The sequence below is a fragment of the Gossypium arboreum genome, chromosome 6 (genome assembly GCF_025698485.1).
Source record: "Gossypium arboreum isolate Shixiya-1 chromosome 6, ASM2569848v2, whole genome shotgun sequence".
Lineage (NCBI taxonomy): Eukaryota > Viridiplantae > Streptophyta > Magnoliopsida > Malvales > Malvaceae > Gossypium > Gossypium arboreum.
In genome coordinates this window covers 3,132,119-3,145,257 of record NC_069075.1, presented here as the reverse complement: position 1 = coordinate 3,145,257, position 13,139 = coordinate 3,132,119, and the positions used below count along the sequence as shown (strand labels likewise).

The 13,139-nt window shown below is 27.2% G+C and overlaps 1 pseudogene; it reads right to left on the bottom strand.

The window, feature by feature from the left end:
* Positions 1 to 2,133: 2,133 nt before the first annotated feature.
* On the bottom strand, positions 2,134 to 12,301 carry LOC108486446 (lupeol synthase-like; annotated as a pseudogene).
* Positions 12,302 to 13,139: the final 838 nt, after the last annotated feature.

Below are 13,139 nucleotides of genomic sequence, written 5' to 3'. Positions count from 1 at the left end.
CTTTTTTATTTGATCTTCTGTCCAAAAAATACATAATCCGTTTCATTACAATATTTTTTATTTCTTTCTTTTGTTTGCTACTGCTTGCGTGCTCTTCTTTCTTTGCAGGAGTAGTTGGTGGACCAGGTGGTGGCAGAGATGACGTACGGTGCGTGGGGGCAGTGGCGCAAGAGAGGGATTAGGGTTTTCCTTTTACTGAAAGTAGGTTTAGGTTGTAGGCCATTTGGGCCTTTAGGTTTTTTTTTTTTAATTTTGTGCTTGTAATTTTGTTGTAAATGAACTTTGGGAGTTGGTTTTTTTTGTAAATTTGGACTGTTACTTAATTTTTGTTTTGGTTTTGTTTTATTGGGCCCGAGCAAATTTGGGCCTCCAGTAATCATTACATCTTTCTTCATGAAAAGTCAATTACTATCAAATAGTAATCAAGTCATTCATCACAAAGATGAACAAACCATGGTCATGTTTACTTTTCATCTATCATGTAATGCCAATGAGAGAATATTATTTACTCATGTCTTGGACTATGAATTCCACTATTGTGAATGATGCTACATACCGCAAAAGTCGTATACCCAATGCACCGGATTCCTTATTTATTTGAACTTGGGCTTTACTTACCTAAATTATCTTTCTGTATTCGACCGTGTAATACCGCTTAGTATTAGTTAAACATTATATAACCAGTGAGCTAATATTTGCTTCCATTTTGCTTTACATGAAAAACCATTGAGGACAATATATAAAAAGTTTGTTTATGAATAATTGTATTAAACCAATCTGTTCGAATCTGATAGGCACGCCATAGGGATTGATATGTTGGTGGGAGCTTTAGTGCTGATTGCAAATTATCATTTGATAGTTCTCTAATACCCTAGGGGTTGAGAACATATCATTAGCTCAAATACTCTAGGAGTATGAGTTATCAGTGCATTTATGCCCGGCCAACACTTGTGCATATTCTAGTATGTTGGACTTAATTATGTGTCATTTTATTATGCTTTATTGTTTAATTTAATTATGTGTTGAATTTAAATTATGTTAGCACCACTAAGCTTTCAATGCTTAGCATGTGGATATGTTTGTTTTTGTGCGTAGATGAAGGTAGAATTTGAGTGGCGTGTTAGAATCGAGAGCATTTTCAACGAGTTCATTTTAATTTGATCTAAAGGTGATTGGCTTGCCACCCTCGAAAAGCCCTCTCGTCGCGACTACTCTCCGAAGAGGTAAACGACTGGTCATGAATTGTGTTCCATTCGTTATTTTGTCTTGGTATAGGTGTTTCATCATGATGTACAAGTGTTTGTTTGTATGATTTGTTTTTGCAATGAAAGAATGAACTGTTTGATGGCCAAAAAAAGGTTAGGTTGTAATTAAAAATAAAAATAAAATTTAACACGGAACAATTTCTTAATTACAATTAAAAAATTTCACTACCAATATTTCAAAGAAATTACGTTAAAATTCATCACTAGCCTATAATTAAAGCTATCGTTATATTTATTTATTTAAGGTCCATGAAGGTTAACCAAGGTTAACCATTTCAAGTTTCATGACTTTCCCTCCTAAGAATGTCTCCTAACATTGCACACAACACTGATGTCACTTACTTTACTTTTTATTTAGCCAATCTTTTTACTTTTATTTTTCCTTTTACCTATTATATATTGTGGGTGTACAAGAGGACCTAGTTTAAACAAACTTTTATATATGGTTGAAATAATTCGACTGACAATATTGAGAGAAACAAACACAAATCTTAAATATAGATCGTAAAACAAACATAAAAGATACTAATAATTGAATCGAAGGTTGAACATGTTGAACATTCACTTTTTGATTGAATTGGTTTAACGTAATAGTTCAACCACTTTGAGGGAAAAAATATAAATTAATAAAAGGATCAATATATATCTTTTAAAGGAAATTTATATTTATAAAAATCAAAGATGAAATAAACTAAAATACAATGAAAATATAAGAAAATATATTGCACTATTTTATTAGAGAAATTATTTAGTATATTACTAGTGAAGCTTTTAGACTCCACAAATAAAATTAGGAGTTGACAAATATCTTATAGGATATAGTAAAATATTAAAAATAAATATTTAAAAAGAGAGATACATGTCAAGATTTTAAAATTACCTATAAAATAATACAATAACCAATGTACCAAATACTCACTAAATTTTTTATTCAGAAGATACATATTTTGATGGCCAAACATAATTGCAGTACTCAGCCAAAGCCTACAATGGGAAAAAGTTCCTATATAATGGATAGTGTAGCATACAATTCTTAAAGAAAGATCCACCCACTCCCTGCCATTTGATCCAAAAATTACATCATCACAAAAATATTATATATATCTCGGTAAAAATACTATAAAATATTTGTATTAAGAGTTAAATTATATTTTACCCTATTATTTAAAAATTAATTTTTATATACTAGATTAAAGAACAAATTATTCCTTTTTGTTAAAATTTTCATCTAATTCTACTATTAAAAACTTATGTGATTGACAAAATAGCTAGGCAAATATGGCACATCACGTGTATCTCATTCTAATGTACAGGGACTAGTATTTAACAATAAAAATAGATGGAATTTTTAACAAAAAAGTTATCTTGCTTTTTGATCTAACATATAGAGGCTAACTTATCCATTTTTTAAATAAAAAGGTAAAATATAATCTGACTCTTAATACAATAGCATCATCAATACTTTTACCCCTTTTCCTTTCCCTTTTCTCTTAATGGTGTATGTATATGCATAAAGAAACTTACCTGCTGGGGAAAATCACCATTTTGTAACTGAGAATTTATCAACAATTTTGCAGCTCGATGCAAAGGAGTAGGATCCCTCTCAACCTAGCAATAAATTTAAGTTTAGAATATATAGTTTTTTTAAGGTATTAAGTCAAATTTCATCCTCCACATTTATATTTTTAGTAATTTGACCTTTATTTTTCTAAAAAAAATTAAATTTAATTATTAACCTTTTAAAAAGAATCAAATTTTAATGAAAATACGAACTAAAATATTAATCTTTTAACGATGTTGGTATGACAGTTCACATATACTTCATATTGACATGGCACTGTTTATCATATATGTCATGTCAACAAATAATTTAAAAATTATAATAGTATTCAAAAGATAAAAAAATTCTAAATTCAAAAAGTATATAAAAAGATCATATTTTATAAAATAACATGGAGTATATGTGAATTGCAATGCTAATTGTTATGTTTAAAAATTTAATATTTTAATTAATATTTTTGTTAAAAAAACAATTCAACTCTTTTGAAATGTTAATGGTCAAATTTGAATTTTAATTTAAAACATTGAGGCAAAATTTAATTAAAAAAGAATAATCACTAAATTGAAAATAATATAAACGTGAAGGGCTAAATTCAATGTTAATCCTTTCTTTATTTATTTGGGCACATTAGGAATATAAAATAAATTGAGAATTGTAAGTAAAGCATACCTGACCACTAATAATTAAACCCATCAAAGCCTGTGCAGTATTTACCAAGTTCGACTCTTTTCCTTCGATGGGTGTATCTACCTTTTATCAATAAGGAAAATAAAATTTCAAATTTGTCAACTTCAAATTTTTGATGTAGCATGACAGAAAATAAATATGTAAAATTTATAAATTTTGTCATAAATTGGCAACAATTATAATGATTGGACTAAATTTTTAAATTGAAAAAGTAAGAGGACTAAATCTGAAATTTTACCATATGAGCGAAAGGAAATTTATATTAAATATTAATTACCTTTTTGGGACAAGAAAGGTGACTCTCTCCCCAACCACCATCTTCTCTTTGGGTTTTAAGCAAAAAATCAACTCCTTTCCTAATAGCCAAACAATTTTTGAAGTTTTTACCAGCAGCATTAAGACCTGATAGTGCAATCCATGTCCCATAAAAGAAGCAAACTCCCCAATTTCCATACCTACACACATATATAGGAATTATATATCCATCCCATCAAATTTCATGTTTTGAAGAAATGCAAAGGCCTTATTAAGTCCTTACCAAGAACCATCAGGATATTGTATATCTTCAACGTACTTTGCAGCTTTTCTGATGCAAATTTCAATCTCTTGTTCTCTACGCCCTGGGTACAATTTGTTGAAAAGAACTAGTGCCTGGATTGAAGCTGAAGAGCACTCCACATACCTGGAGTTTACATTTGTTTTTTTTCTCCATTCATTAATATATAATTTTATAAATTGGTTTCTTTTGCATTAAATAATTAATGAAATTTATTAAGGGAAAAGATAAGCCTCTTACTCATGTTCTTTAACTATATCCTCTAGAAACTCGACTGGATTCAGCCACTAAAAAGATAATTTAAGGTGAAAAGTTATTGATATATGTATGCATATATATATAAAGACTAATCCAAATATTGAAATAGTTATTACCTCCCACCAGAATCCACCTCCTGCTGGCTCCCAAGCTGAGAAACCACCATTTTTGCTCTGCAATAATTTGTATCATAGAATATACTTAAGATCAAGATATTCATCATATAAGGACAAATTAAAATAATTTGACATTGATATGAATTAATTATTGGTATTCAGAGAAGGCTTGACCTCAGAAAATGGTAAATTTGCCATAGAGACTCTTTAAATTTATCAAATCATAATAATTTATTATTTAATTTTAAAATTATACCTTCCCCTACAAAAATTATTATTCATTTTTTTAGTTCCGCTAAAGTCCCTATTGGTGTTACAATCTATACCTGTAAAGATAGAAGAACATTGACAGCAGCATAGACATGCTCTCTTTCCATTTTCTCACCAACGATTTCAGGTGCCATCATTGAAAAATATAGGCAACACTGCAAAAACAATTAGCAGTTTAATTTTTAAGCAATAATTTCCAATTGCAAATTTGTTTCAAAATCAAAATGCATTGTGTTTAATTGGAACTAAAACAAAATTACCTTTAAACTTTCTGCAGTACAATCAGAAAGTTGCCATCCATGATCACGATCAGAGAACGTTCATGATCCTTTAGAAATGTGTCTAAACATTTTTTAAAGTCTCGCGGAGGATTGTCCCTAACCTTGAAATTTTCAACCAAACCTTTCAACTATCAACTCTAAGCAGAAGAATATTGGAGAAAGTAAAATAGAAGTAATTAAGAAACCCTAAACATTAAACCTGTGAATTCTTTAAGAAATTGTGCCCCTTCATCAATGTAGGTCCAATTTCATTAGATAAATTGCTAGCAAGCAAAGCTTGGAGAATAAAACTAGCATCCCAAACTTGACTTCCAAAGGTCTGCATGGCGAAATATTGAAAATATACGGGTAAAAAGATGTTTATAGTTTCTCTTAATTTTGATATTGAACAAATTGATTTTTTCTTTTAAAAAAATCATAGCAAATTAAATTTGATCAATTTCAAAATGAGTAACTAAGGATAATTAATCATAACGTTAATGTTTTTCTTCAATTTTACATATATTTTACTGGTATAATTACAAATTTAGCCTGCAACATTTACACATTCTAACAACATTTTATGCAAACTATATAAACTTTGAGGGTTAAATTTGTTATCATACTGATTAGAATTATATACAATTGACAGGAAACATTAATTCCATGATTAATTATCGTTAGTTGCTCACTTTCAAAAATTGTTCAATTCTAAGGATTAAAGTTGTTATTATACCAGCAAAAATATTGATCTTGTGATCAATTATTCTTAATTGCTGATTCTCGAAATTGATAAAGATTATTTTAGAAAGAACAATTACTTCAATATCGAATATGAAAGTTTAATTAATTCAACATTTGTAGTGTTTTTATAATTAGCAAACCTGCATCTTTATTCCATCTTCTCCAACCCAAACATAGTCATCAACCCTAGAAAGATGCTTCTTAAAGTGAATTCCATTTGGATCTTCAACCCAACAAGCTAGCATACATAAAGGCTGCCCAATGTATAATCAAATTTTAATTAGTTAAATAATTAGCAAGCACTATATATATAATATTCAAAATCTATTCTAATTGAATTGGGTTACCTTTTCCACACATCCAATAGTAATATATTGACTGCTTTCATCTTCATAATGAATGAGATCCATTGCTACTTTAAGAGCTTTTTCTCGTAACTTATTAAAGGGCCAACAATTAAGGAGAGGCTCTGAAAATATGTAAAGACTATCCCAAAGCAATATTTGAAGCCATGTACGAGGGTAATAAAGATCTTCCTGCATGCCATGTATAAAACATTTTTTCATTTACATTTTAACTATAAATATTGTGCCATACATTATGATTATAAATTTTACCTTTGCACATAAATGCCGCTTTGTACTCCAATCGATTTCATTATATGGTTCAATGTGGAGTTCTTCTCTTAATTGTGAAATTAGAGGCGTGATTGGACCCACAAATTTTCTTCCGTACAAATACGACATTGGCATGTACGTTAATCGACAGTAACAAAACATCTTTGCTGCATTAGAATATCATCATTGTTAATATAGACAATTAACTCTTATGTTGTAATCCGATTTAATATCTAAATGATAAAATTTAAAATGATTCAATATTAAAATGATCCGAATTCTAAAATTTTAATACTCAATTAACCACAAACAAATAAATATTGCAAACCTGGATGAATGGGAAAATAAGAAGGAAAGAGCCAAAATTCTGGAGGCATTGGTTGGCAACCTGACCATTCATAAACACGGAGTATCTACAACCAAATTAAATGGAAATATATATTTAATATAAAAAGAATTAAGTTTGATGGTAAATCTTGTTGTAAAAAAATAAAGAAAGAAAGAAAAAAAGATGACGTACTGAAAGCCAAGTCTTCCCCCAAGAAGAAATGGTAGTGACACCCCCACGATCAAGAATCCATTTTCGGCCTCTCTCACAAGCATTATTGAGGCCACCATCAGGTCCTACTCCCAATAAACGCATACAAATGTAGTTGAGAGCTGTGCAAAACATTGTGCTGTGACCCCCTATGTATAATCCCCAACCTCCATCCTCATTCTGCCATGCAAATCCAAGTTTTAATATTTATTAATACTAGTCCACTATTTAATGCATATACACCTAATCATATGTCATATATACTCAAATGAAGAAAAAAGATACCCTTCGTTTATTTAGGAAAAACAAAATCAATTTTATAACCTGATGGCAGTAAATATAACGGAGAATTTCTTTGCGATGTTCTGATGAGAATATGGTATTCAGATGCCCTGTGATATATAAAGACATGACCTGCAAAGATTAGGATAAGATTTGCATAAGAATTTGTGATCTTCTGCAAGGGAAATTAAAAGAAATATATATAGATATATAATATGAAAAAATGGAAAGGAATAAGAGGAATGACCAAAGGAGCAGAAAAAAACATAGGCCCAGAATTCTCAGCTGGCCAGTGGCCATGTATTGATTGTAAAGCTGAAAATAAGTGCACACTTCTCTTCACTACTGCAGTTATAGCTTCATACATCACTTCTTCACCATCCTCTATCTTTTGTTGGGGAATGGTTTGTTTCATCTTTTTCTCTCTTAGAAACTGCATTCATCAAAATTTGTCAATGTGTAACGAAAACTCAAAAAAAAAAACGAATGGTGAAAGTTGAAATCTAAAACTGTCGACGCCATACGGGCTGGCCAAGTAGGCTGTGTGGGCTCAAATTCTACAAATTTTCCTTAGGGCCGTGTTTGTCGTACGAGTCGAATGAGGGTCTCCCATAAGATCTATATGGTAGAAATTGGACCGTAAACTATGATTTCTGGTTTCTGTATCCGTCAAACACGACTTATGTACGCAAGACTATTTTATTGCATGCTATGTTTGATTAGTGATATGATAAGTATGTTTTGAAACAAAATAAGAATAATCTATTACCTGTTAAGCATGTTCTGCATCTGTCATAATAAGCATGTATGTTATATATATATATATAATCTGACAAATTTTCGCCTAATAATCTGACAACTAGACTACAAATATTATGAAAAGTGTCATACCAACACTAAGTGGTGTGTAAGTTGGATGAGTATTTAATACCCTATATGGTGTGCTGAAATCATCAAAGATAGTGTATAGCAAATAGGGGTAAGATTAAAAATCTACATTTGATATGTTCTAATACTGTTTCTGTTTATGAGATATGTCTGAAATGATATTTGTTGATCGTATTATATGTTACACACTAAGTTTCGAAGCTCACCCTATGTTTGTTTGACTTTCAAGCAATCCTCAGACTTAAGCAGATCGGTGTGACAAGAGCTCGTTTAAACATCTTTTAATTATTTATGTTATTTTTAATCTGATTTATGATGTTTTGGTTTTGATGGACTGTTTTGATTTTTGAGTTTTACTTTCTTTTTAAACTGTTTGAACCTCTTCAAAATTACACTTATTTTGACTGCGAAATATTGAATTTTCTAAAAACAAAATGTGTTTTCCAAAACTCTTATTAAATAAGAAATTCTGTTGCAAAACTAAGAGATTTCATAAGAATTTATCCGCAATAATTTAAGGATTTTATAATGAAAAAGTGTTTACGTAAATAAATGAGAATCAAGTTTATTGAAAATATTTTTGGAATAATGAACGAATTAAGGTAACATCTCCAGATCTGATCATAACATTTAAGCCGAGTCTGAGGTGTTACAATTATAATTTTTACAACTGATTTTTTTAATCAAATTATCCCAAGTATTCTCAAGCTTTCTCAAAACCTAGTCCCTAAGTTTAGGCAAACCGATGGAGATATTAAATTACTGATTAGTCTAATTTATTATTTAAAAAGAAATTTGATAGTTTAAAGGATTTTAATCATATGCTTTTATATGCTTAATTAGAGTTTAAAATTTAATTTTCTATAATCAAACAAATTGTTACTATTTAATTAAAATTATTTATTAAGTCTAACTTGAAATTTAAATAATTTGAAATTTAAAAAATTAATCCATTTGTTAAATAGAGTTAGTTTTTGCTTACCCTTCACTATGATGTAACCCAATACTTACCACTAAGAGAAAAACTCTCTTTTTTAATGAAATAGAGTAAAAAAATTCAAAATGCTAATAATTTTAAATTTTAATTTTCCATCTAACTAAATATGATAAAATAATATACATGATGTTATCAAACTTTTCTTTTTAAATGAAATAGAGTAAAAAAAATCAAAATGCTAATACTTATAAATTATTTATTAGTTTCAATGGCATGTGACATGCACATGATGTTATCTGATAACCTAATTTAATTATTTTCACAAAAATATAATTAAAATCATTTTTATTATATTCTATTAATTAATAAAAATTTGATAAAATTTTATTAATTAATTCGATGTATTTTTAAATTAGATATTAACCTATAATTAGCTTTCAATATAGACATATACAAGTAATTATTTAGTAAATTGTTAGTGAAAATTTTTAACTTCATAAGCGAGACTAAAAGTTTGCTTTGTGTCCTTAAGCTGTATCTAAAATATAAGTAAATAAATAGATAAACATGTGACAAAATCTCAACCCCACCAATAAAATTAAAAATATTATAATGTTAATTATATCTATAAAAATATATAAGTTAAAAAGAGCATTAACTATTGTTTTGAGTTGTATAGAATATTTGTTAAAATTCTTATCGGACACCCATTTAACACAAATTTAAACTATGTTATCTCTTCCCATATTTTGTAATTAGAAAAAGAGACCATTAACTGTTATCTATAATAGGTTAGAAATATATATTAATGTGAATCACTTTTTTAAAGGTTATTGATAATCTATTATTTCTTGATTATTTGTATTAGTGTAGTCTCGTTGCTGTTATATTTTTTATAGGTTGAACTGCTGCTTTTTAAGCTCTGTCAAATCAGACAAGAGTTGGGAGTTTTATTACTCTATTATGTTTATAATCAATTGATTGAGCTAAAAAATTTATACCTATATATCTATAAAAGCAAGGTTCGGAACTTCCTTTTGTCCTTTGTTGACAAGTGACATATCCACCATGATATTTTTTAATATTTTAGATAAATGGTTAAATTTTAGTCCCTCTAATATATCTGAATTTAAAATTTAATTTTACACTTTAATTTTTAACATAATTTAGTCTCTATATTTTTATAATATTAGCTCAAATAGTTAATATTTTTAATTTTTGATTAAAATATTATGTGGTTATATATAATTTGAATACCTTAAAATCTTATAGAATAAAATGTGAATTCTCATTCCTTTTAGATTTTCATAGCATTTTTATATTATTAAATAATGGCCAACTTTTAATTTTAGCTCATAAACTATGCTCCTTGAGATTTAGTCTATATAATTTAATTTTGATATAATTTGGTACCTTTACTTTTATAATGTTATTAGTTAGCCCAAACAGTTAATCTTATTAACTATTTCAATCAAAATGTTGACATCAACTTTTTTTCTTACAAACACTATTCCAACAAAAAAATTATCATGAAAAGTTCGAATGGATGTTTTTAAGAAAATCATGATCAATATTTTCAATGTTATTTTATCAGTACATGATTATCGAGTGAATTTTCTTTTTAATTTTAAAATATCACACCAAAGAATTTAATAAAAAAATTTAACAATGATTACAATTGAACCTCTAATTTAAACCCAAAGAGTAAAGGACTCCTAAAAATGAAAACAAAGACTAAATTTTAATTGTAAAAATGTATAATGACTTAAAACATATTTTAACTTCAAGCTTTTACTGTAAAAATAAATAATCAATCAACGTAAAATTTGTAGCTGAGAATGGCAATGTTGATTATTAATTTTAAAGTAAATTATAATACAAAAGTTAGAATAAATTAATATCATATAACATCTATTTCAAGATAATTTATTTAGTAATTGCTAATTCCAGTAATTTACTGATTTACATGTTTAGGTTTTTCTTAATTGTGTTGATAATTTTCGCAGGAAGTCTAGATGTTCCTCTATTTGTTTATTTTTGTTTCTACACATTTAATTTTGATTTGACTTTGCTTTTCAAAGAAAACTTTTCAGTGCATTTAATTCATTTTAGTCCTCCTGCAGTTTGCAGCTAGCAAGGTTTTGCTATTATTCACCATTTTTTACAAAGTTTGATGTTCCATTTTATTCTCAATAAATTATATAATTTATCTTTAAATTATTTTGACTTAAAATTTATAATGTTTGACTTTCTTCAAATTTATTGGAATTTAATTTTAAATATACTCTAGATATTAATACATATAATTGCTCTCGTCAATATTTGATTATCATTGTAATTCATTCGAATATATATTATTTATTACTCTAAACATTATATTAAAAATTTGTGTATCGTTAACTAACCAAAAGTTGATATTCTAATAATGTTTAAATATCTCATCATTTAATTCACGAATAATCATAAAATTGTAACATTTTTTATAAAATAACCTTATTATTAAAAATTCAAAATGATGAACACATTATAACCTAGTAATAAGCATTATAAATCCATCGAACTTGAATGCATATAAGTTTAATTGAGTTTGAGTTCAAATGTAAATACAAAATTTGATAAATAAATTTAATAGAATTTGAACTCAAAATCGAATAGTTCAATTATATTTAGAGTCGAGCTCAAGTTTAAAAAAATATATTCAATTAAAGTATTTAAATTTTGAGTTAAAAACAAATAACGTTTTAATTTAAATCATAAAATTAAGAAACTGAATATCAATGTTCTTCACCAAACATATCTATAACTATTCCAAGTGAAAAGAAAGTTTAATGAAATTGTATCACTTCATTAACTTTTTTTAACAAAATCAAATAGAAACAGAATGATAATGAGATAACTATATTTTCTTCATGATTAATCCTATTTTTATATTAATTTATTGTTATATCATGGCAAAATGATATACCTGCAATCGCCAAAGAAGATCAGAACTAGGCTGAACATTGAACCGATTGTTGTAAAAGTTAAGACGAGCTTCTTCAACCTCAGCTCGTTCTTCGTCTGTGCCAGCATTTGGATCAAACTCCCATGTCTGTCTTCCCAGAAAATTATTGGTACTCTGAAGGTAAGGATCATTGCCACCTTCCCCTATCTTAAGCCTCCACATTTTCTCCCTTTATTTTTTCTTTCACTACCAATTCAAGAATGGAACTGTAAGTGATAGTGATCAGTTTATCACTAAATAATTTAGTGGTTCGTAGCTAAATGGAAAAAATAGGAATGAAAATATGGTTACCATTTGATGATAAAAACCTTCCGCTTATATAACGACTGCTACTTGCCATTATTGAATACAAACAATTTATATTTATATTTATATTTATATTTAATTATTTAAGATACTATTATTATTTAAAATCAACCCCTACATAATTTATTAATCAAAATTAATATTTGATTTAAATTATTATTATTAAAATTTTGGTTTAATTTTATACTTAAATAACAATTTTTGTTATTGGTATCTTCACCTACATAATTTTAATTAATAATAAAATTAATTAAATTTAAATTTATAAATAATATATATCTTCCGAATAATCTTATTTAAAATTTTAAATATTTAATATTTTATACAAAAATTAAATTTAGAATAATTAATCTGGCATTAATTTTTATTGTTAAAATTTTATTACTTTTATAAAACCGTGCACAGTAGAGTGTGTAGTTTATGTATTTTAAATATTTAAATTTATAATTTATTGATATTATTCAAATAATGTATTATGTAGAAACGAGGGGTTTAGTTGCTTAGAAAACAAAAAATGTGGCTAAAATAGTACTTGAAATTGTAGCCATTGTTCCAACCACAAAATTAAAAATACAAAAAAAGCAAAGATAAACCAAAAGTGCAGAAAAAATTATATATCATGACAAGTTCGAATGGATGTTTTTAATAAAAGTCTTGATCAGTATATTCAACATTATTTTTATTATTACATAATTATCGAGTAAATTTTTTTCAATTTCAAAATATCACACTAAAGAATTTAATAGAATAATTTTAATAGTGGTAACAACTGAATCTCAAATTTTAAATCCAAAAAATAAATGACTATATTACTAAAAAAAATAGTCGTCGGAACAAGATTATGGAGCAT